Source organism: Triturus cristatus, chromosome 4_1 (genome assembly GCF_964204655.1).
Source record: "Triturus cristatus chromosome 4_1, aTriCri1.1, whole genome shotgun sequence".
In the NCBI taxonomy this organism is placed as follows: Eukaryota; Metazoa; Chordata; class Amphibia; order Caudata; family Salamandridae; genus Triturus; species Triturus cristatus.
This window is the reverse complement of record NC_140585.1, coordinates 99,071,976-99,097,230: the sequence shown is the minus strand read 5'-3', so window position 1 is coordinate 99,097,230 and position 25,255 is coordinate 99,071,976. Positions and strand designations below refer to the sequence as shown.

Below are 25,255 nucleotides of genomic sequence, written 5' to 3'. Positions count from 1 at the left end.
ACCCTAAAAGTAGTGCAAAGCAGCAGGACAAATGTTTTAATTTCTCCGTGCTTTTGCACTGTGCAGCACACATACAAAGTCGCAAAAGCTTTGAAATGTGTCTAGGCATGCTATTTTGCACAGGAAGACTGCCCTTCCTTTAGAAAACCTATGCAGAAGTCACAGACGCACTTTAGTGCTATGACGACTAAGGTGTGTGTGTGGCGCTCTGCAGCTGAAATCAGCGCCACCGCTAGCGAAAGGGGAGTGAGAACTATGACTCTGAAGCTATGGCGCCCTCCTGCTCTCTCCCTGTCACTCAGCGCAGCCTCTCTCGGGGCTGCGCTGCGTTGCGCGCTTTTAAAAGAAATCTGCACCAAAGGCTGCTAAAAAGTTTAAAACACATATGCTTTATCTTAATTTGAATATGATTGAGAAAGAGCACTGTAAACATGGAGTCATCTCTATTTTTACTGCAACATCATGAGGATATCAAAGACTGTTAGTAGTGGCATTAATGGTACCCAAATCATTACCCAATACCCATATTCCAAGACTGTTCGTGTCGGACCCTATTCGGAGAGCCATAGTCCAGATCGGGCCTTTAGGGCCTCAACAATTATGGTTGAGGTTGTTTACAAACTGGGTAATGTACAATCCCTTCCGAATTTGACTCTCAGGGCGATGGTAGTGTGGGGGGCACAAACTCAAAACTTGACAGCCATCCAACAGACACAAAACCTCAATATCCTGGCCAGTGTATGTCCTTATCAAAATGAGAAATAATTTTAATCATAGTAATACTAAAAACCACGTAATCCAGTGGACGTATATAGGGAAACACCCCTGGCCATGATCCCTTCTGTTGTTTACACCCCTCCCCTTCTCTTCATGCTCTGTCCACCTGGGCGGCCCTATCTAATACCCCTCAGTAAGTTATGGCAGGAAATTTAATTGGGCACAGGTGCGGATTTGGTTCCCCTCATATTCTGTCACTCTTTTTCTTTATACCACCCCCTGGTGTTGAAGTGGGTGCAAAACCATCTTAAGTCTTCACACGCTCCTCCACGCAGTGTAGCAGCTTGGTCCTGACAGCGCGCAAGTCCTCCAATGTTCGTGTGTTGGCTTGATACCGGTCACAAGAAATGCTGGGCACAGCTCACACCTTTGGCATGTGTCCTTTCAGGGAGCAGTAGGGTGCTGCTTGGCAAGATGCTGGAGTCTTCAGCAGTCACCGCTCACTTCTTGGTCAACACCAACAACATGGACATCATTTAGGAGTCACCAAGGGGTGGCAGTTGCAACCTCTGGCTGACCCCAGCGTTCCCAGGCAGTGTCTTTGTGAACCCTGTCTTCAGAGATGGCAAAATCAAAGCCAAGAATATTGGGGTGGCTAGCCTTTAAGGGTGTTGGGGCTCAGGTCTCCTTGTTTGTCTCAATTATTTGTATTACACTTATAGTGAATAATACACTATTATCAACTATTACTGTAATCAAATAAATGGAGCACCATGAGCTAAAATGGCACCATATTTGGCAGTGGAAGTATGTAAAAATTAAAAAGGGTTTTAAATGTATGCCGTGTGAATGCGTGCGGGTAAAGGTGCATTAGTGTGAGAAAGAATGTGTCTATATGTGAGCATGTGTGTGGGTGAAAGTGAGTGAGAGTAGTAGTGAGTGCGCTTGAGTGTCAGTAAGTGTGAGTGAGCCAGAGTGAATGAAAACGGGTTGTGTGCACACGGATCGGGCTTCACCGGGAAAGAAGCAAAGTGCTCCATTTCGCTTGGGACTGCTGACAACTGTGGGCTCATCACGCGAACGCCGCGCTGCCCTGGGGGCGATACCCACCGGACTACAAACATCAGAACGCGGGACTGCTAGGACTGCGAGGACCAGGCTGCTTGGCGGTGAGCGCAGCTGCATCCTCTTCCCGGCTCCTCCCCCAGAAGGTTCTTGACGCCTCGCGGCCCCCGCTTCACGGGTGCCGCTCGTAGGCTTGGGACTGCTGACAACTGTGGGCTCATCACGCGAACGCCGCGCTGCCCTGGGGGCGATACCCACCGGACTACAAACATCAGAACGCGGGACTGCTAGGACTGCGAGGACCAGGCTGCTTGGCGGTGAGCGCAGCTGCATCCTCTTCCCGGCTCCTCCCCCAGAAGGTTCTTGACGCCTCGCGGCCCCCGCTTCACGGGTGCCGCTCGTAGGCTTGGGACTGCTGACAACTGTGGGCTCATCACGCGAACGCCGCGCTGCCCTGGAGGCGATACCCACCGGACTACAAACATCAGAACGCGGGACTGCTAGGACTGCGAGGACCAGGCTGCTTGGCGGTGAGCGCAGCTGCATCCTCTTCCCGGCTCCTCCCCCAGAAGGTTCTTGACGCCTCGCGGCCCCCGCTTCACGGGTGCCGCTCGTAGGCTTGGGACTGCTGACAACTGTGGCTCATCACGCGAACGCCGCGCTGCCCTGGGGGTGATACCCACCGGACTACAAACATCAGAACGCGGGACTGCTAGGACTGCGAGGACCAGGCTGCTTGGCGGTGAGCGCAGCTGCATCCTCTTCCCGGCTCCTCCCCCAGAAGGTTCTTGACGCCTCGCGGCCCCCGCTTCACGGGTGCCGCTCGTAGGCTTGGGACTGCTGACAACTGTGGGCTCATCACGCGAACGCCGCGCTGCCCTGGGGGCGATACCCACCGGACTACAAACATCAGAACGCGGGACTGCTAGGACTGCGAGGACCAGGCTGCTTGGCGGTGAGCGCAGCTGCATCCTCTTCCCGGCTCCTCCCCCAGAAGGTTCTTGACGCCTCACGGCCCCCGCTTCACGGGTGCCGCTCGTAGGCTTGGGACTGCTGACAACTGTGGGCTCATCACGCGAACGCCGCGATGCCCTGGGGGCGATACCCACCGGACTACAAACATCAGAACGCGGGACTGCTAGGACTGCGAGGACCAGGCTGCTTGGCGGTGAGCGCAGCTGCATCCTCTTCCCGGCTCCTCCCCCAGAAGGTTCTTGACGCCTCGCGGCCCCCGCTTCACGGGTGCCGCTCGTAGGCTTGGGACTGCTGACAACTGTGGGCTCATCACGCGAACGCCGCGCTGCCCTGGGGGCGATACCCACCGGACTACAAACATCAGAACGCGGGACTGCTAGGACTGCGAGGACCAGGCTGCTTGGCGGTGAGCGCAGCTGCATCCTCTTCCCGGCTCCTCCCCCAGAAGGTTCTTGACGCCTCGCGGCCCCCGCTTCACAGGTGCCGCTCGTAGGCTTGGGACTGCTGACAACTGTGGGCTCATCACGCGAACGCCGCGCTGCCCTGGGGGCGATACCCACCGGACTACAAACATCAGAACGCGGGACTGCTAGGACTGCGAGGACCAGGCTGCTTGGCGGTGAGCGCAGCTGCATCCTCTTCCCGGCTCCTCCCCCAGAAGGTTCTTGACGCCTCGCGGCCCCCGCTTCACGGGTGCCGCTCGTAGGCTTGGGACTGCTGACAACTGTGGGCTCATCACGCGAACGCCGCGCTGCCCTGGGGGCGATACCCACCGGACTACAAACATCAGAACGCGGGACTGCTAGGACTGCGAGGACCAGGCTGCTTGGCGGTGAGCGCAGCTGCATCCTCTTCCCGGCTCCTCCCCTCACGCCCCTTTGTCTTCATCTTGCACTTTTCCTACCGCGCGCAAGCGGGACGCGCGCGGGACTAAGCCCGGGGCGAAGACCGGGCTAAGAGCTGGCCGTTTGAGGCCGTTCGAGACTGGAGACACTGGGCTGGGCCACCCCCCCTATATCTTAGTAAGTGTATGTGACTGCGACCTTCTTATCGATATTGGTGGGAATAATGTCTAGGAATAAAAATGTCGCCGCTGGTACATCTATGGCAGGGACCCTGGACAATTTTATTGTTAGAGCTGCAAACATTTTAGAACGAGAGATAGACCTTACCGAGCGACGTCTATCGCTTGAACCTTTTACAACCAAACGCTCATCTCTAGGGAAAATCGCCTCATCTGCTACACCAGGGGTAACCACTACTAACCCTACACCATCTGAATGTCTGTCTAGTGAAACTGAAAGTGCAGACCTCAGTACGGATTTAACTATTGACAGTAACAAGCGCAGAGATATTATAAGGTCTACTACACCTATAACTACTACGGCAGTTGCTGCTAACAATTTAACTGAAGGTGTTTCTACCCGCGCACAATTACATGCAATAACCGAGGCTACCTCACTTTCCTCCTCCTCTCCCTTAAATTTAGGAGCAAAACCGAAACTTAAGGCTGCTCCGCAAGTAAAAGGGGGGAGACAACCAAGAGGGTCAAAAAATAAAAATAAAACAATTGCGTCTAACATTATTCCAGGCGCTGCTGAATATCCTCTGAACGAAGTCCCCTCAGACTTGACCAGGCAATTAGATGTCGGGTTTCAGTCTAAAATAATAGAAGTGTTTGAAAATTCAACCCGTCTGATCCTGGATAGACTTTCCAAGATTGAGGAGCGACTACAGAAATTAGAAAAGACTGCCTCTGCTAATTTAGAACATAATCAATTTTTGAGGACAGACCTACTTAGGGAGCTCCATGAACACCCTCTTCTTGCCAAAACTGCCAGCAACCCAAAAGAGAAAACTCCTCCCCCTATGGTTTTGCCGTTAATCGACAAGCATTTGGGACTATTAGGGGACAACTGTGCAAACACAGCCTGCATTGAAAACACCACGACTAGTAGTGGCCTTTAAAACTCTTATGCAGGAGTAAAGCCCCAGCAGAATCCATCGGAAGTTAACAAAAAAACCAATAATCTTATTCCACAAGACAGTAATGAGGTAGCAAATGGAACTGCTCTTGCCCAAGATGTTGTTCCCAAATTACCTACCTTAGACCTTCCCCCAGAATCCTCACCCTACGTCATCATACTGGCGGGAGTACCTGGCCTGCAGGGAAAAACCAATGAGTCTTATTTAGAATTGAGGAACAAAACTATCTATTGGCTTAATTCCAACCGACCCCTCCCTCCTAACATTCATACTAAAATCCTATTTGTACGGAGAGTTAGCTGGGTGGGTAGAAGGAGTAAAGACATACCGGGAGACTGTATAATTGTTAATTTTAAGGACACTCAGGCTGTAAAATATATCCAGCACGTACAATGTTTTGACCCTAACACAAACATCATTCCACTACCTCTCGATTACTTTTATCCTCACCATTCAGCAAACAAGCAGTGGGAACTAGTAGGGAGGGCAAAAATACACACTAACCAGGCAAGAGGTATGTTGCCTATACCCAGTCAAGGCTGGTTGGAGACTATTCCACTGTCAAACAGGTATAGCTGTCTGGATATGGTCGACTGACTACCCCTGAATTACAATGTCGTCGAATTTGCGGGGGAAGTCACAGTGGGTGATAAGCCAAACTCACCGACAGACCCACGGCCCGTAAAATCGTCAACTTCCTTAGAGAACAACTTAGGAATTATCCCTATTAATACTGACGACAACGAGAAAACTGACCACCTCACACTGCCGAGCAGCGGATCCTCCAAATCTGTTGCTCCTCGCGTAACTCCTATAGTGATCTCATCTTTAGAGGGCGACACATGCCATTCTATTAGATTTCTATCTTGGAATGTTGCAGGGCTGTCCTCCAGGTTAGGCGACATAAATTGTGCTTCCTTTATTAAACGGTTTTCGATTGCCTGCCTCCAGGAATGCTGGACGGTTGAGCCCATTCACATGAATGGTTATCGTACTTACCACACGCCAGCTGTACACACCCTGAGAGGGAGGAATAAAGGAGGGCTTTGTATTTATGTCTCAAACTGCTTAAAGGAAATTAAGATTTCTTTTTTCTCCAACTCCATCTTCTACCAGATTTTGCATATAACACTGGGAGGCAATCAACATATCAACTTGATAAATTTCTATAATAACATACCGAAAGATGCTTGGGCCTCGACCTACAAAGAATTACTTGAGACCCTCAAAAATATAGACGAAAAAGAACGCATTGATAGCTGTGTGATTTGGATGGGCGATTTTAATTACTTTCTATGCCCATTGAGTGACCAAAACCTATGTGGACTGGGAGAGATGGATGGTGTTCCTGTGACACATTTCTCACATACATCTTTGGGAAAACATCTAAATGAGATGCTTTTTTCCTTGGACCTGGGCTTTGTGAACGAACTATGCTCCCCACCAGTCTCTTTTAACCCCACATTCATTGGGCGGGGTTGCAAATCAATAATTGACTTCATGTTAATATCCAAACGCTATTCTCACTACATTCTTGCGTTTGAAACATGCGAGGTAGCAATGAGCGACCACTTACCGCTTAGTATGTCCCTTAATACAATGCTGGGTAAAAAGAACATGGTTACTAAGACCCAGACCCTGTATGACTTCAAATTAGAACTTGCAAAGAAGAACGGTTATACCCTAAAATGGGATAAAGTGGAACCAGTGGCCTTCCTAGGAAAATTAATTCGCTCCAAGGAAGAGGAATTTAATATCTGTCTTACTGAGCACATTGAGCCTCTTAAAGTCAATGATGCTTTCCTTAGCATCTCGGAGGAAATTAAAAAGCTACTCACGAGACCACTGCATTCTGGGGCAAACAAAATTAAGAGATGGTTTGATAGAGAGTGTAGCAAGACCCACGCTCATTTAATGGAACAATTAAAAAGGGAGCCTAGGGTAATGGCTGAAGTTAGATCAGCCAGATCTGCCTACCAACAGGCAGTAAAAAAAAGGAAAAAACAAATTAAACAGGAAGCCTGGAGTACTCTTCGGGAAACCTGCATCTCCAAAAATAACACCGCATTTTGGAAAGCGGTGAATGCTCCGTTTTTCTCCAAAGATTCAACAGACTCTATTGTAATAGCAATCTCGGAAGAAGGTTGGTTGTCCTTTTTCCGTGAACTTTACACAAAGGACTCTCAGGTCGAGACAGAAGGGGACTTTAATTCAGGCAATAAGGACATAGTACCCTATCCAATAGACATCGATTTTACCATGGAGGAAGTTATGACAGCCATCAATAAGAGCCCAGCGGGTAAGGCCCCGGGTCCGGATGGCATTCCCGTAGATGTTTTTAAGGCTAACAGTAAGTTATGGGCCCCCCTGCTAACCAACGTTCTTAACAGTTTCACTAAAACGGGCTTCCCAAAGACCTGGCAGGAAGCCATTGTGGTACCCATTTTCAAGAAAGGAGATCGTAGTTCACCTAAATGCTACAGACCGATCTCCTTACTTGATTCACTCATGAAGATCGCGGGGAGAGTCATACTCGACAAACTACAAGCATGGGTGAACGACACAGGTACTCTCTCCCAATTTCAATACGGTTTTAGGGAAGGTCTAGGCACAATTGAGCAAGGTCTGAATTTAGCACTCCTAGTAGCCAAATACGTCGAGGCAAAAAAAGAGAACTTGTTTCTTACATTTGTGGATTTAAGTTCGGCCTTTGACTGCATCAACCACAATAAACTCTGGCTAACTATGCAGGAAATGGGAGTGGACCCAAACCTCCTTATATTCATTAGAGAACTATATCGGGAGGCGGGCGCAAGGGTACGTTATGGGGAAAAGGGGGACTGTACCTCCAAATTTTCCATAGAAAAGGGTGTGAGACAAGGCTGTATTTTAGCACCTTTTTTATTTAACTTATATATTAATTCGGTCGCGTCTCACCTCCTGGAAGATAAGCAGGACTATCCCAAAATTGGTAACTCCTTTATTCCCATTCTCCTATACGCAGACGATGCTGTAATCATGGCCCGGACCCAAATCGGTCTCCAGAGATCGATTACTAGCTTTTCCGAATACATGGGCAGTAGAGGCCTAAAGATTAACATAAGCAAAACATTTAACATGTGCTGTACAAAAAAGAATAATCTCAGCTGTAATTCATTTTTATCTAACACGAAAATCATGACTGTTAATACTTTTTCGTACTTAGGTATCACCTTTGACAATAAGGGAACTTGGACAGCGGCAGGTGATTCCCGAAAGCTAGCATTCTCACGAGCAATTGGGGCGGTTAAACATTTTTCAAATAAGGTTGGAGGTCGCCCGGTACCAGTCTTGCTTGATATCTATAGAGCCAAGTGTGTATCAACTGCAATATATGGTGCAGGAATTTGGGGGATTGTGAACACCTCAAGTACTCAAATCCAGATTTGCCAGAATGCTTTCCTGCGGTATTTATTGGCTGTGCCGGGGTCAACTTCTTCTTATGCCTGTCATCAAGAGTTGGGCATGCCCTACATTGCTGATCTTATCAAACTGGAGCCCATCTTGCTGTGGCATAAAGTCTGGTCTGGAACCGAGACAGTCCTGAACAGGGAAATAATAAAGGATTGCCTAGGCCTAGATGGAGCACTGAAAATTCCCTGGTTCAATTATGTAAGGAAATTCTTCACTGAATTAGGCCATCCGGAGTTCTTCAACTCTCCAGCTAGTATGACGAATTTCTCAAGAAAGAAGCTCAAGCAAATTTGTCTGCACTTCCTCTCAGAGGAACGCTGGATGTCAGAAAAATGCAAGAGCTCTGTTATGGCCAATCAGCTACTTATTACCAACCCAGGTATCCAACCATACTTGAAATTAGTCCCCAGCTGCTATACTCGTATGCTGCTATCTCGTTTTAGGGCTGACATCTTTTATAGAATGGTCACATTCCCTGAGAAGAATTGCTGGCTTAAGGAACTTACTCCTTGTCCCTGCGACCAGATTTCTGTCCAATCTTCCCTCCATTGTATCCTTTTTTGCAAATTTTATTCAGAACCGAGAAAAAGTATTCTTCGACCAGTTTTAAAAAAGCTAGGGTTGAGACAATGTAGAGCGGCGCTGGTCAGATTACAAATTTTAGACGATGAATTTTTTATCTTTTCGGTCTCTATGTTTCTAAAAACCGTTATTAGATTCAGGATCTCTATGAATTAGATCATTTTTAATATGCTGTTATTTTTAATCTTGAAAGTTTGATTTAATGAATGAAATGTGATGCATATTTGCTTTTATGGTTTTGTATCTTAAAAATCGAATAAAGCTGTTTCTGATTCTGATTCTGATTCTGAATGAAAATGATTGAAAGAGTTAGAGTGACTGCAAGTGAGAGATTAAGTATGAGTGTGAGGGAGTGCTAATGAGAATGTGTGGCAGAAGGAATGAAAGTAGGAGGAAAAGAATGAAAATGAGTGATAATGAGTGAGTGCAGCTAGAAGCCAAAATAAGTGAGTGAGCGCAAGTCAGAATAAGTGAGAATGAGTGTGTGTGAATGACTGAGAAGTCTAAATGATAATGAGAATATAAGAATAGGAGAGTGCATGTGACTGTGTGAATGAGGATGTGTGAGCCAGTGAGAGTATTGGAGCGAGTAAGAGTAGAGTATTTGAGTGATAGTGAGAATAAGAGAGTAAGAATGAGTGAGTGTGAGAATTAGTAAGCAGCAATAAATGTAAATGAACATGAAATGTGGTATTTCTTGTATGTTTGTCATTAGCCCAGGCATACTGAAGGTAACTCTCAAAAAGTTGACACTACCCAGGTGGCTACTTCTGATCAAGGGAGCCACGGACTGGTCCAGGTACAATGAGATCTGGTTGGCAACAGCGGCCGGGGTGGCAAAATGGAATATCGCGAGCAGTTGGGGGGCGCAGACGGCCCCACAATGGGACCAATGGCTCAGGGACCTGGATTGGTGTCAGAGGGCGGAGCAAACGATCTGTATGTCTAGAGGGTGTGTTAAGAAATGGAAGAGGGTGTGGGGTCCATGGCGCAGGTATCGAGCTATGAGGGGTGGGGGGGAGGGGCAGTTGTAGCGGGCCCATTTTGCTGCCCAGTCAGTCCACATCTGTGCAATGTCATGTTGATGGTTTGCGAGGCATTTGAACACTGCTGTACACTGTATGAGACCTTGAGTGATGTTAATAAAAAGATTTTCCCCCCCAAAAAAAAAGCTGATACTGGCCTACTGAGGGCAGCTTTTAGTACCGGTGGCAAAATACAGACACTGGCATACTTGGAGACTTTTCTTTCCATTATACTGGGAACAAACTGTGCTTCGTCAAAGATGACACTAGAGGAACATTCTTTGAGAAGGGCTCAGAGTAGAAGGACAATGGAACAATCAGAAAAATACAGGTCAGAATTGACCTAAAGGTCATCCATGGCAAAATGTTGACACAATTCTAAGAGAATGCACAGGTACTGTTCACTGAACACAATGCACACAACAGTGGACCTCTGGGGTTCCTTCCAGTAAAGTAAATATTTCAGAAACTTTAAAACAGTGAGACATTTACTTGCTTTATCTTTGTGTGATTTTCATTCACAACTCTTCTAACGTTATAGAACGAACAAATTTGCATAGTTCATCATGCTCATGAGAGCACAAACAATGTTACATCACATTGCATTATGCAATTCCATTATTTCAGCTGGGTTTGTAGATCGACTTCCAATGCATTTCGGGTACTTAACTCTTCATCAGTGGAACTGCACGGATAACATATATGTGTATAAACATCTTATATATTAACATTCCAGGAACAGTGTACACTTTATGCTAGTTTATACATGCGTATTCCAATCATATTTAGTCAGCGAGGTATGTATTGCATTGTTCCCCAACCTGTATTACAATAATGGTAAAGTGTCCGTGTTTATATCCAAGGAACAGAAAAAGTCCCACACGCACATGTGTGCGATGCTGCATAGACCTGCTACACCAAGTGATTCATGTGTGAGCAAAAGCGAGAGGAGACAACTACAAAATCTGTAACCTTCACCACTGTGCATAGTGTATGAAAACAATCAATGTAATTACCTTACAGAAAACCAGAGGCAGGATATGTGCAGACTCGCTAGGAAAATAAATCTTTCCTGTTAGAGCAAAGTATATAGATACTAAAGAGCCCAGAGTACTACTTACTCTCTGAAGACCGGTACAGTGCACAACAGCCTTCAAACACAAACAGGATAACCACCTGGAAAGGAACAAGCACTAAAATCAAAGTCTTCAAATTTTTTTTTAGAAATTAAAAAACGCCAGGCAGTCGTCAGAAGATTATCTGTTGTGCCCATAATCTGAGTAAAAGAGTACCCGATGTGAAGAATGAGATCTTCTGGCATGCAATACTGTGTCCGCCCTCCCGGAATGTAACATATACGTTTAGCATAATAGAATGTGAAGACAGACTTCTCTCGACAAAGTAAACGGAAACACACTTAAGCCTCTGATGGACAGCCGAAAACGTCCTATTTGTGAGTGTAACGATGACGTTGAAAAAAATGATTTGATCCAAAAAAGTTTGCCCTTGGGCTAATGTAAATGTCTGTGTTTGGTGTGGGGTTGAGTCTTTTTAGGTCTCGCCTAGCGTTGCAGCGCATGCGCTGCCCGCTTTGCGAGGCTTCCATGGTTCATGCAAGCTCCACCCACCATTTTCATTGGCTTGTGTCTTAAATGCTGCCTTCCGAGTAAGCTTGTTATGACAGCTATGTCCTCATTTGTGTCCTTCCATGGCTACTGGTTCCTTTGCACAGACTACTTTCTTCCCATGCCCCTCACCCCTCACGCAGCCAAATGCCCCGACCTCCCCTGGCTGACTTAATGTACGTTGAATTGGTTGGTCTCTTTGTGCTGTGTTTTTATTTTGTTATCTCTCCCCTCTTCGTGTGCTGTGGTTATTTTACTTGTGTCTCCCCACCCCGAGATCTCCGTTTATTTATTTATCATTAAGTGATAGAGTCCATCTGGAGGCTCGAACCCTGTTCTCCAGCTCTAAAGTCGGCAGCGTTATACTTTGAGCCATCTCCTTGCTTAAAGACAAGCCCCTTAAAGGGCATTATTGCTGTGTCCCTCACTGAGTCACCCTCTCACCATGCACTCACCCTTAACCCCTTCCTCCCTCTTGCTTTCCCCAAGCTACCCTTCAAGTGCATTGGAAGTGTGTTCCCTTCATTACACAGAAGTGTTGTAGCGCTTTCACTTTAAATGTAGACAGCCTCAGAGCTTGACTCTCTTCCAGAGCCGCTCGCCAAATCCACGCACGGTGTATTAGAAGAGGTAATGGTTCTTGTGTCCCAGAGTGTTCGGTTAGTTCATTGCAGCGTCTTGTTCGTGGACTATCTCACGTTGTGGTGAGTCTCAGCATCTCACCGAAGCAAACAGCTGCTCGTGTGACCCTCGTAAAGCCTCGCGTCTAGAGCGAGAGGAGCCATGGGACTCCCGCGAGGATGCGGGCGAGCCGATGTCCTCAGGGTACCCTTGTAGCATGAACTGTCCTCCCCCACTGCAGTTCCTAAACACTGCAATTAGAGCCGATTCTGCAACGCCGGGGTAATTCTAGACCCCAGGAACGGTCAGCATTGCAGAAAGACAATAAAAGGGCTGCTATGCAGAGAAGAGTCCTGTGGCTGCCCGCGGCCCCCGCTGGGGGCCACCCTAAACGGGCGGCCCCTTTAGTGCCATTTGGGCACTTCCCCACCCCCACTAATAATGGGGCACTCGAGGAGGAGTCCCCTTACCAAACGCGTCACTTCCAGCACGCAGAGGAGATATTTATGCCTCCCCTGGCCATCTTGGCATCCTCTTTGCGCCTGACATGCCGACTGTGTGCTTCCCCACGACCGACCTGGTGGTCGGCCTTTTGGTGCGCCTTCCACTCCGTCGTTATGGTTGTGTCGTCGCGTCGTGAGGCTAGGTGAGTGCAGGCAATGCCCCCCTTCTTCCCTCCTCGTGGCCATGCCCGTGGGGAAGCCCTGCTCCAGCTGCATACCCTTTGATCCGGTGCCCGTAGGAGGCCCGTAGGAGGCCCTTCGGCTCGGTGTCGGTCCTTGCAGCTGTAGTGGTGGCCCGGGGTTGGGACGGTGGCTGGGTATAGCACGTGTGTTCTGATCCCACTCCTGAAAGCTCACGCTACCGGTACTGGGCAGAGCTGTTGATGGCCCTACCCCGTGCCATCGCTGGCAGGTCGAACTGCATGTGGGGAACACGGGACGCCTCTCAGCCAGCCCCCCGGCGCAATCTCCCCCCTCGCGCCTTATGTGTTTGGGCACCCTGTTGGTGCAGGCAGCGTCGGCATGTGAGCGGGCGAGTATGGTGCCCAGTGGTGAATGCTGAGGCATGGTATCGGGCTGTTTGGCACTGCTTGGCGGTCCGTTCTGCTCATTTGTCATGGGGGTAAGGGCAGCATTCATTGTGCAACTAGGTGGTTGCGTGCACAGACATCTGCGAGGGGGGAATGAGCCAAAGAGCTTTCGTTACGTAAACCAGTAGATTGCCCTCCGATCCCTTTAACTTGCCATATCATGGGTTAAGGCCCGGCGATGTAGAGGGTTTCTTGCTGAAATGCCTTTGAGAATCTGCAGCGAACTATCCCTATGCCCGGAGGGAAAGTGTCTGGGAAACCCTTTAACTTGCTGTAATGTTCATGAAAGGCGTACATTACATTGGTATGTATTGACTATAAAATCAATGATACCCCCTCACGGCGGATGGCCTTATGTGTTTCCTGTTTGGGCAGCCAGTAGATGTGTCATCCGCAACAGCTTGCGTCTGTTGCTTGCAGGGGCCGCAAAGAAGCGTCACATCAGCATTGAACCCTCTGAGGGGGCTTGTCCACCTGGCCGTGAGGCATGTGTTACAGCTGCAGGTGGCTACTTTAGGGCTGAGGATGTAGTATAACAGCCAAACCACCAACTTTGGGCCGGGAAGCTTCCTCGTCTTGTATTGTTGGGGAGGGAGATCGTCGTAACCGCCGCATAAATACATTGGGGCGCGGAACGGTGAGGATTCACTGGTCAACATCGTAATTGCAGCATTAACGAGGGCCACGGCTGCAAGTGGAACATTGGAGACATTTTGTGAAAAGTGTCACGCTCACTAAACACCAGTCTTTTTGGCATCCCAAAATCAGAATGCGAGGTCAATTTGGGGAACTTTTGCTGGGTTTCTTGCCGTTGATTGTGCCGTGGTAATTGTAAACTTTGTATTGGATGTGTTTTACATAACAAACTGCTGTTCATAGTGAGGGCCAGAGAAATGTGACCAAAAACAGCGGATACAAACCGATTGTATAGCCTTTGAACCAGGGGAGTATCAGGACAACACCGGGGGCTCAAGCACTAACACACCCGTTCGGCTATGTATATTCCAGAGTGCTATGAGGTGTTTATGCCACTGGGTGGTACTGTCCCACTGTTTTGTTGTTTCTCCTTTCTCGCCAGGCGTATACTGGTATAAGGCCACCCTGGATGCCAGTGTTCACGTTTAAATAGATTGAATATGATTTGGCAACGGAGAACCTCGTTTGGTTCTGTACATGCACTTGGCCATAGCGGTGTTTATTGCTGCCTCTGCTCCTCCATTACGTGGCATCTCGGGTGCGAGTGCGTGCCTGCAGTAGCGGGGGTGGAGCAGTTGCAATCGGTCGTGTCCGCTCTGTTTCTATGAGGCTGTCGATAGGGAGCGCTTACATGTCACAATTTGGGTTGTGCGCGTGTGGCATAATTAAGTTGCTGACTTTGGTCCGGTTCGAGGTTCATAAATTACATGTACACCAAGGAGCGGGTGGGGCTGCTTTCTATCTGGACATTATGTGAATGCATCAAAGGGGCTGTGCTTTCGTATGCGGCTCTTACCCTCCAACGCCACATCGGGTGTGACAAATTTGACTCACATAAAAGGCAGATGCCATGCACATGAGTTTTGTGGTCATTGACTATGCCTGTCCTTGCTGGGCGTGGGGCGCTTGGTGCTTGTGCTGCACGGATGTTCTTTTCACGGGGTGGGTCCGTGCCCGTGAAAGATTTATTGGACTGTAACTGATGATTAGCAATGCTATGTCGGCCATGGATGCACACAGCAGCCTTTGATGGTAGCCTGCAGAGACAGACATCTACATTTGGACATGCGAATCGTTTTGCATGTACTTTGATGCCTCCTTGTTTTGGTATCCCAGGCGTCTTGGGTGTTTCATCCTTGCAGATGTGAGCCAAGGAGGTGTGGGGCCTTTTTGTTGTGGCTGTGACAGGCCAAGGGCTTCACTTCGGGTTGTGCACTGATAAGCAATCATGAGAGATCTTTTCATGCAAGTTTCTTTTCCATGACGGCTTCTTTCAAAAATTGTTTTACATGGGGGCGAAGAGGGTACCTCGGAGCAAATGCACAGGGCTGCTCTTTGGCACATGATTAAACTTAGCAGATCTCTTTATTGTTGCGGCCCTAAGTTTTTTGGAGATTCTTGTTGTTCTAGTGGGTGTAATTTCTTTTTTTGTGTTCAGAATATTTTATTGGATTTTTTGTTCATATACAACTTATAAAGACAATACATAAAATATTATTATTTAGCAAGAATACCTAGATAACAATGTATATCGTAAACAAAGTCATAAAAAAAAATTACAATAGGTAGTGAAAGAATACATATTCAAAAGATACATAAAGGAAGAACGGAAGGAGGGGGAGGAAGGGCACAAATATAACAACTAATGCATAGGATGCATACAGAGCTACTATATTTCATAATAAGAATATTCTGCTTGCGTACAAATCTAAAATAACATTATTAATACAGCATTAAAAGGATAAATATACATCAACAGGTAACCAAAAAGATTGATAAGAGAAAGAATTGTGAGTAATTCCATTCATGGATAATTGAGCACCTCTCCTAGAAAAAATAACCCAGAACCACCAAGCATTAACAGATAATATAGAAACATCTTTCGAACAAAAAGTAATGGATATTAAAGCAGCTGAGATAAGAAAATTGAAAAGTTTGCTTTCTAAATCATGTAAATTTTGTGAAAGAATAGCAGATTTACAAATTATTAATTGATAGGAAACATCAATTTGAAGTTTAAAAATCTTTTTTATGATATCCCAAACTTCAGACCAAAATTTAAAAACCAAAGGACAATCAAAAAGCATATGTTGTAATGTACCAGGATGTAATTTACAATGCCAACAATCTGGAGAGGGAAGACATTTAGCTTGGAATAAACGCGATGGAGTCCATAAACGATTGTAGAGGATAAAATAATTAGTTTGGTAGATTTAAACAGGCAGCCACCCAGATGCACTACTAAGCCAAATATCTTTCCACGTGTCAATAGATAAAGAAAGTGAAAGGTCATTGTTCCAAAAAGTGGAAATCATCTCTATATTGCTAACTAGAGTATCTGATAATTTTTTATATAAAATAGAAACCCCATGAGATGATTTTGAAACAGTTTGAATATAAATTGCTAAATCAGCTGTAACATTAGAAGGAATGGCATTGGGGAAGGAATCTAAAATTGAATTGCACAAATATTGATACTTAATAAAGTCAGACTTAAATAAACCAAATCTTGTTTGCAACGTTTCAAAAGAAATAAAAGTATTATTGGAATAAACATCTTTGAGATAAAAAATGCCAGCCTTAATCCACGAAAACCAGAAACTAATATTACTGTTTAATTTAATACCATTACTATACCATAGTGATAACTCAACAGTGTTGTTCATGGGAAAAAGACAAATTAATTCAATATAATTAAATAACATCTTAGTGGATTTAATAATAACTGATTTTTTTTAAATTGAGCACTGTTATGCATGGACACCAAAGTAGGTAACGGAAATGGATTTACAATTGATTTCTCAATACAGAGCCATGCAGGAGGATTATTTAAAAATGAGCAATTAAACCATAATGAACTTAGTTTTAAAATAAAAGCTTTATGATAAAGAAAAAAGTCTGCGATACCAAATCCGGCATCACATTTAGGAACTTTAAATTTTTTATAATTAATACGAGGAGATTTGTTGTTCAATAAAAACTTTGACAAAAATTTATCAACATCTTTATAAAACTTTAATGGAAATTGAGTAGGAACCATGGCAAGGGTATAGAAGATTATAGGAGCTATAGTTATTTTAATAGAATCCATCCTACCCCATCATGAAAGATGTAATGATGACCATTTAGACATTTTGTCTTTAATATAATTTAGGATGAAATCACAATTTAAATTTATTGTCGATTTTATGGGTGAGGAAAATAAAATTCCAAGATATTTTAACTTATTCTTTTGCCAAATAATTTTATGCATGGGAAGCATATCAGGAGTGCAATAAACATTTAAGGGAAAACATTCAGATTTGTTGGTATTTAAAGTGTATCAAGAAACTGTAGAATACTTTGTTATAATATCCATAAATGAGGGGAAAGAAGTTATAGAGTCACTAACAAATAAAAGCACATCATCGGCATAAGCAAGGGTTTTAACAGTAACATCCTTAATGATGATTCCTTTAATATGATCACAATTTCTTATTAAGTTAAGAAAAGGTTCAATGCCAATTAAAAGTAAGAGAGGAGAAAGAGGACAGCCTTGTCTTGTACTGCTAAAAAGTGAAAATTGAGTTTAAACTTGGCCATTATTAAATAAAGAGGGGCAAAATATAGAGCTGAAATCATGCGAATAAAGGTATCTCCAAATTAAATGAGGATAACGTATGAAATAAAAATTGCCAATGGAGGTTATCAAATGCCTTTTCAGCATCTAATGCTAAAATTCCAGATGGCACCGATAAAATAGGAATTTGTTCAATAATATGTAGCAAAGTTCTCATATTATTTGCAGAGTATCTATTCTTCATAAAACCAGATTGGTCAGGGTGTATAATAGAATCTAATATGGGGCCCAATCTAGTAGCAAGTATTTTAGCATATAATTTACAGTCTTGATTAATTAAAAATATAGGTCGATAATTAGACATAAGGGTGGGATCTTTATCTGGTTTTGGAAGTACTATAATTAAAGCTTCTGTAAAAGAACCAGAGGTAGATCCTGTGGATCGCAAAAACATAAAAAGTTGGTATAAAAAAGGTTAAAGGTGTGACTGAATTTCTTTGTAGAATTCCACTGGAATCCCATCAGGACCCGGAGATTTGTTCTTTTTAAGAGATTTTATAGCTGATAGGATTTCAACTTCGGTAATTGGTGCATCAAGTCCAATTTTATCTGATTGTGAAATCTTGGGTAACTCACAGGAATTTAAAAAGGAATCGATTAAGGAGACCTCCTGAAAATCGGGTTTATTATATAATGCAGAATAGAGATTCAAAAATTCATTAACAATTTCATTGTGAGAGAGCAATTTTACCATGTGGACCATGAATTGAATTGATTTGAGTTTTATCTTTTTTTAATGCGTAAATAATTAGGTAATAGTCTTCCGGATCCATTGGCATTAAAGGAAAATCTGGCTTTGGCATTAGAGATTTGAATACCTGCTCTTTTACTAAGGATTGAATTACATTCATAACTCAATTTTTGTAGTTTAAATTTATATTGAGGACTGTTGGATGTAATAAAAAGTCGTTCAAATTTCGCAATCTGTTTTTGTATGTTTTCAACATTAGCATGAAAGATTTTATTTTCGTGAGCCATAATAGATATTGTCACACCCCTAATATAAGCTTTGAAAGCATCACATCTATTAATCATAGAAGTAGAACATTCAGTATTAAGTATAAAATATTCTTGAATAGCAGCTAAATGTTTAGACTTGTTATACTCTTTTAAAATTATACCAGTGTTAATTCGCCATCTAGATTGTTCAGTATAAGTTGATTCAAAATTTAAAACCAAAGAAATCATAGCATGATCTGAGATATCAATGTTACCAATATTAGGAGCAGTTATTTAACTAATTCGTTGCCTGGAGACCAATAAACAATCAATTCTAGAATGGGAATTATGAGGATTTGAGAAGAATGTAAAACATTTTTCTGTAGGAAAATGTAACCTCTAAATATCAACTAACTTAGTGGCTTGAATAAATGATTTGAAAGCAAAATAGACTTTAGAAGGGTGAAACTTAGTAAGAGATAATCTATCTAATAAAGGGTCAAAGATAACATTAAAATCACATCCAACAATTAAAGGGGCATTACCGACCTTTAGAACCTCTGTAGTAAGATTAGTCCAAAAAACTGGGTCATCCGCTTTAGGACCATAAACATTTAATAAAAATAGAAATGAGTCATGAGCTTTAATTTTAACGAGTATATATCTACCATCCTTATCAGACGTTTTACTCAAAATTTGACAGTGTAGTTTTTTTGCAAAGAGAATAGCTACACCATTTTTTTGTACCATTGGCAGGAGAAGAGACACTAGCATCTACCCATTTCTTCTTCATATAATCTAAAATGTTATCATCTATATGAGTCTCTTGTATAAAACAAACATCAGCTTTGCAACTACCTAGATAATCTAGAATTTGTGTACGTTTAACTGGATGGCGCAATCCTTTAACATTTAATTAAATTACTTTAATATTATGTATATTAGCCATAATAGAAGAAAGGAGAAAAGAATTCAAGAAGAGGAAGATAAAAGATCAACAGAATGAGAAAAAGGTAGCTCCAGATAAAGAAGAAGGAAAGGAAAAATGAAAAAACATGTAAAAAACGACAAACGGAAGACATGAATGTGAAATGTGAAACGCAGACACGCTGTACAAGCATGACCGGAACCGCTGGAGCCCATTAAAGAGAAATTTCAGTACTGTGTCAGAAAAGGCATAACTGGCAAAAATCAAGTAGCAGAGTCATTGGTATCCATAGAGTGCTGAGACTGATGATCCAAAAAATGTCTCAAATCTTCTGGACGTTGAAAAGATTTTGAAAAATTATCCTTCCAAATGCGCACCGTCGATGGATCAAAGAGACCATATTTGTAGCCTAGACTGAGTAGTTGAGGACGAAGAGCAGTAAATTCTTTGCGAATTTAGACAGTTTCTTTGGCGAGGTCTTGATGACTAAATATTCTATTCCCATTAACCATCAATGAAGGTATTTCTCTAGCTGTTTTTATGATTAGAACCAAATGGTGGTGTCGAAGAACTTTAAAAATCATTTGTCGCAGTTTTGTGAGCTGAGGGTTCCTATGTGAGGGAGTCCTGTGAGTTTTATCAATTTCAAACTTTTCTGAAGATTTAATTTGTAGCAGACCAGGTAATACGTTCTCCAAATATAGTCTACAGTGATCTTCCTCAACATTTTCAGGTAAATTAAATATGCGTAGATTATATTGTCTGTTACGATTTTCCAAGTCCAATAATGTTGAGCACATAGGTGAAATTTTTGCCACAAGTGGAGTTTGACCTTATTATCCTGTATTTTGATGGAATTATCCGATATTTTCATTGACAGGCTGGCCATGTCTTAATACACATTTTTTACTTCAGGTGTGTTGGAAACAGCCCACTCCCACTCCGCAGGGTGGTGGTGGACTCCCCGAACACACTGTGGTAGCTTGGCTCGAGTGGTCAGGGAACAGGCACAGTGCTAAGCATACAATATACCCATACAATAACCATGCGTGCATCCGTTCCAAAAACGACTCTACACCGTAAAAATTATGAAAATATTCTTCTTTATCTTTTTCTCTTAGTTGCTGATTGGAAAAATAAATAAGACAATCGCAATATACAAGTTTCAATTAGTGCAGGTCAAATAAATATTGGCTGCTTGATGAAATAAATAGGGGTGATCATAAATAACAGGGCATAAATACAAGTGCAATATATACAGACAATTAAATACTTTGAGGCAATAAATACTGTACCAATAAATATTGTACACCAACAAGTCCTGTGGACCTATAAATATAGTGCAGCAATAAATAGGTAAAAACTCAATAAATACAGTATCCCCAATAAATAATTAAAAGTATACAGCAACACTCATGTAATCAGATGACACTTCAATTCTTAAGGGCTGATTTGGCCCAGGCACAGCTTGTAGGGTTGTGGAAGGCTTGAGGGGGGCTACTCCCTGGCTGGGACAAGGCTGAGGCCTAATCTGAGGTAGATCAAAGGGGGGAATACCAGTGCCCTGGCTTTCTCTCTCCACACAACCTCTCTAGGTTAGTCCCAGTTCACCCCAGGCACAGTCAGGTTGGTTTCAGCACCTCCCTAGCCCCTTAGAGCAGTCTCTCAGGTCTCCACAGGGCCTTAGGCGCCCTCTACTCCACTTACTGCCCTTTTTCTGATGTTCCGACGCCGCTGGAGTCGTGTCGACGCCGTGAGGCGGTTCCGGTTCGGTCTCGGCGGCCTCGGCACAATGTCAGTTCTTTGTCGACGCCGGTAGGCGGTTCCGGTCCGATGTCGGTGGCCTCGGTTCGATCTCGACCTCCGATTCGACGGCGTCGGGCAGTCTCTTCACGATGTCGACTTCGGGCGGCTCCGGTCCGATGGCGCTCTCGGCTCCGATGACGTCGGCCGGCCTGGCCTCGATGTCGACTTCCGGCGACTCCGGGGTGCGATCCTCACCCCCGACCTCCGGTGCTCCTCTACCTCGGTCTCCGACGACTCCGGAGGGCGGACTTCACTCCTCCGATGACGCCGCTCGCTCGACCTCGGTTCACTCCCTCCTCGACCTCTGGTATTCCTCACGACCTCCGTCGGCGCCCTCTCACGACCTCAGGCGGCTCCGGGTACGACGTCTGCTACTTCAGTCAGCGCCGCTTCTCCACCTCGGGCTCCAGGTCTCAGGCTACTCGACGCCGGACTCCAGGGAAACCAGTTTCCAGGTCAGGATCTTGCTGCTTTCTTGGTTCTAAGGCCTGTTCCTGCTGTCCAGGTCCTTAGGATAAGTTTCTTCTGTCTTCTTCCCACACAGGGCTATAGGCTGGGATCCATCAGTAGGGACAAGTATCAAGGGTGGGTTTATGGACCCCACTCCAGGCACAAGTTTCCACCCCTGCTGCTTCACTCCTTCCTCCTTCACTGTTGTGCTCCTCTCTCTTCACCAGTCAGGTGCCAACTGCCAGCTCCAACTGCCAACTCTCTGTCTTAACCTCCCAACATTCTAAACGGTCTCCAACTGTCACAGAGTTCTGGAATCTCCTGGAATGTTCTGGAAGGTGCTGGTAGGTTCCAGTGGATGCTGGTGATGTCACAGGTGGCCACCATTTTGTGCTTCAGGCCCTCAGACAGAAGTTTCAGGGGTAGCTAAAATGGCTCCCTGAATCTGTAGCAACACGAAAAATGAAAACAACTGAGGGAAAAAGGGCCAAGTCCTACAAGGTGCAATAGTGTCTGTCTTGACACGAAGTGCCTGAATTTCCTCCAATATTAAAGATAGTGAGGGTTCAGAAGACTCCATTACTTTAGATTTAGCAGGAGGAGGAGAAACGTGCTCCTTTTATTAACAGAACTTTTATTTTAAAGTGAAAAAGAGTCAGAATTATAATTGCAGAAGCAAATTAACGAATGAAAAAAGTGAAGGCAGTGGAACTGACCAAGAAATGACTGGTGCAGCAGCTAAAATGGGCTGGGGGAGTGGCTAGGCCCAAGGCAGGCCCTTTCCTGAAAGCTCGCTCCGCCCCCTTGGCAGAAAGCCTGGCTGTACCTGAATGCTATGCAGGGAGCAGGAACCAGGTGGTGAAAGAACCCACTTCCGCTGTGCAGAAACCTCTAAAATTGGTCCACAATGCTGGAAAGTCCTTTATGAATGCAGTGACCTCCTCCAGGGCAATTTTCTGACAGAAATTGGCTTTTTTGGTCTAAAAACGGGCTGAAAACGTGCAAAGACTCTCATGTGGCGGCCAACTTGGATCGCGCGCTCGCCAGTCTCCGTGGGTGTAATTTCTGAGGCTGCGATTCCCTTGTCTTTCTTGCTTACGAGAGACGGTTGCTCATGGCCGTTGAATGTCACTCATGTGTGCAATAAAGATTTGGAGGTGTCACACGTAGGCAGTCCACCCTGAGATTGGGGCAGTACTAGGTGGTCACTATGGCCTTCTTCCCTGGGCGGGACCCACGGTCCATGGGACGCACAGTGGGCAAGCGGTTAAAATGGCGGTGCCCTTCATGGTCTTGGAGGGTAGTGTGTGCTCACCATGCAAACCAAGGGTGCACTGGGCACCCGCAGTAACAAGGGCCCGAGGCCTGGGTGTTCGGCAAGTGAATAGGGCATCCCTGTGGCAATTTCCATTACAGGATGCAGTGTTTCTGCAGGTCGTGGTGATGATTCATTGTCACAGCGCGTAGTGCTGCTTGATCGCCTGCGTGGATCTCGTTGCCCATGCTCCAGTGTGTCAACCTGCGTCCAGTACTGGCGCGGCTACCCCTGCTGCACTCAAAGTCTGCATTCAATTCTCATCTGGCTGTACCGCACGTGTTGTCTCTTCACCACTGGGCGTGGGCGGAGATGGGGGCATCAGGGGTGGCGAGCAGACAGGGATGGCAATGTTGCATATGGGGACAACCGGGTCGCGTGTGTGGGATCCACGTGCCTGGCACAACAGTCAGTTAGACTGATGTGCAGGACCCGTTTGCTACGAGGCCGCCTCAGGCGCAATCTGTCCAGTGTGCAAGATCATGCAGCGGTGCGGCGGCAGTGCCTGGTAGGAAGGATGCTAGAGATTTGTGTCGGAGTGTGGCTGGCGGGCCACGCGCCATTTGTCCCTCAAGTCTTTGTTGACGTTGCTGCTATCCTGGTGAATGTTTTAAATAAAGCAGGCTACTCCTCAGGGACTCTAATGAGGCTGTCTGTAAGTGAAGGCAGCACCAGCAGAAGCGGCGCAGCGGGGCGCCGTGAGTCACCGGAGCATAGGCTTCCAAGACGGGGACCGGATATGTGCTGCAGAGCCTGCGGTAACTACAAGGTTCACAATCCAAGATGTGGGTGTTCCAAGGTGTGTGCATGTCCTTGTGGCTTTGAGGGTGTGCCTAGCGGTCTTCCCGATGGAAGTGTACATGGGTCCGTACAAAAGGGCCAGGCAGAGGCAGGCATACATAGCTTGGTGGAAAGGCCATGGTTGTTAGCGGTCACAGACCGGTATGTGTGAGGGCTTCATATCCCTATACTGGCGGCGGTGGGCACAAAGGTCTGCTATCGTTGCATTTGTGGTTGGGTGCAAGCATTGATTTCAGAGATGCACATCACTTAATTGTTACACCGGCGCTTGTGACAGTCTACCATGAGTTTGGCACTTTCGAGATGATCACAACAGGCATTGATTAATTCAAGCTACATTAAAATTACTATTGCCTGCTGCTGAAGCCATTCTTAGCTTTGAGGGCTCAGAATAGGCGGAATTGCATGCTTGCATGAGTGTCAGGGTTTGCATTTGTGGTGTTACTATGATTGCGACACCAAAGATTGGGGGATAGGGAGCAGTTCAGAAAAAAAGCTAGGTCCAGTACCGTTACTATGATTGGCAGCGCAGCAGGAACAAGGTGTGGTGCAAAAGGAAGTGGCCGCCTGACGTGAGTCCTGGCATATAGTGGCACAATTGTCATGTTTTCAGTAGAACTGCGTTGCTGTAATGTAGCACAGGCAAATGCGGTTTCTAGTGTTGCACAATATTGGGCGTCTCTAGGTATGTGTCGCCATAACCAGCTCTAGGTCAGAACTTGTGTTTTACTCTGCCTTCAGTTGGCGTTGCGGTGCGTCTGTCTTGGCTGTAACCGGATGGGGTGCCCTGGGTGGAGCAAAACGATATATCAGCTTGGGGTTGATTACTGGTGGTTAAGCCAATTTGTACTGCCTGGGTGCAATAAAGTGGGAAGGCCACTGGGGGGCAGTGTTTCTCACTTTTGCGGAACATGAATGAATAATGCCTTCATTCAATAATAAGAGTAGCGACCTATGGGATTGCAGCCAAAGTTTTTCAGAGCGATTTTATTTGATTAAAAAGTGAACGTTTAGTAAGCAGTTGAGCATCAGTAGGTTGGGGTTGAGCCCGCCCGTTTCCTGTGTAGGGGCTGTGACTCCTGATTTGGATTTTTGAGTCCATAGTTCTGCTTGCGACAGGTGGAATAATGCGTGTTGAATACATAACTGGATGCGACGACTGAGAAGGCTCCTGGTGAATTGTTTTGGTCCAAAGCCGAAGTGAGAGCTTCTAGTGCAGGGCCAGAATCATTAGGTGACTGCAGCACGACAAAGGTCTTTTAAAGGCACAGGTACAAAATGGTGCATGAGAAGTAGCCCTTAAGGCCCACCCCTTGCAAGTTTGGCAAGCAGGGGTCACATGGGGTGATGAGCTATTAGCTGCCAGTCTTTTGAGCAAATAACCAGCAGGAAAGTTTGAGGGAGGCTGCTGAGTTGCCCGGCATTGTTTTCTCGTTTCGGGGCCAGTGATCCTTACTTTTCAGGGTAAGGTTCGAATTCTTGGTTGCGTTTGGATACTTTGACAGGTTGTCCTTACTCATACAACATGGCGATAAAGTTGTAATTTTGTGGAGTGTTGA

At 45.4% G+C, this 25,255-nt stretch overlaps 1 protein-coding gene across 4 annotated transcripts in view; it reads right to left on the bottom strand.

Annotated features, from left to right (window-relative positions):
- Positions 1 to 25,255, bottom strand: part of LOC146839642 (uncharacterized) — a 766,602-nt gene that overhangs the window by 219,214 nt on the left and 522,133 nt on the right. The window lies entirely within an intron of this gene.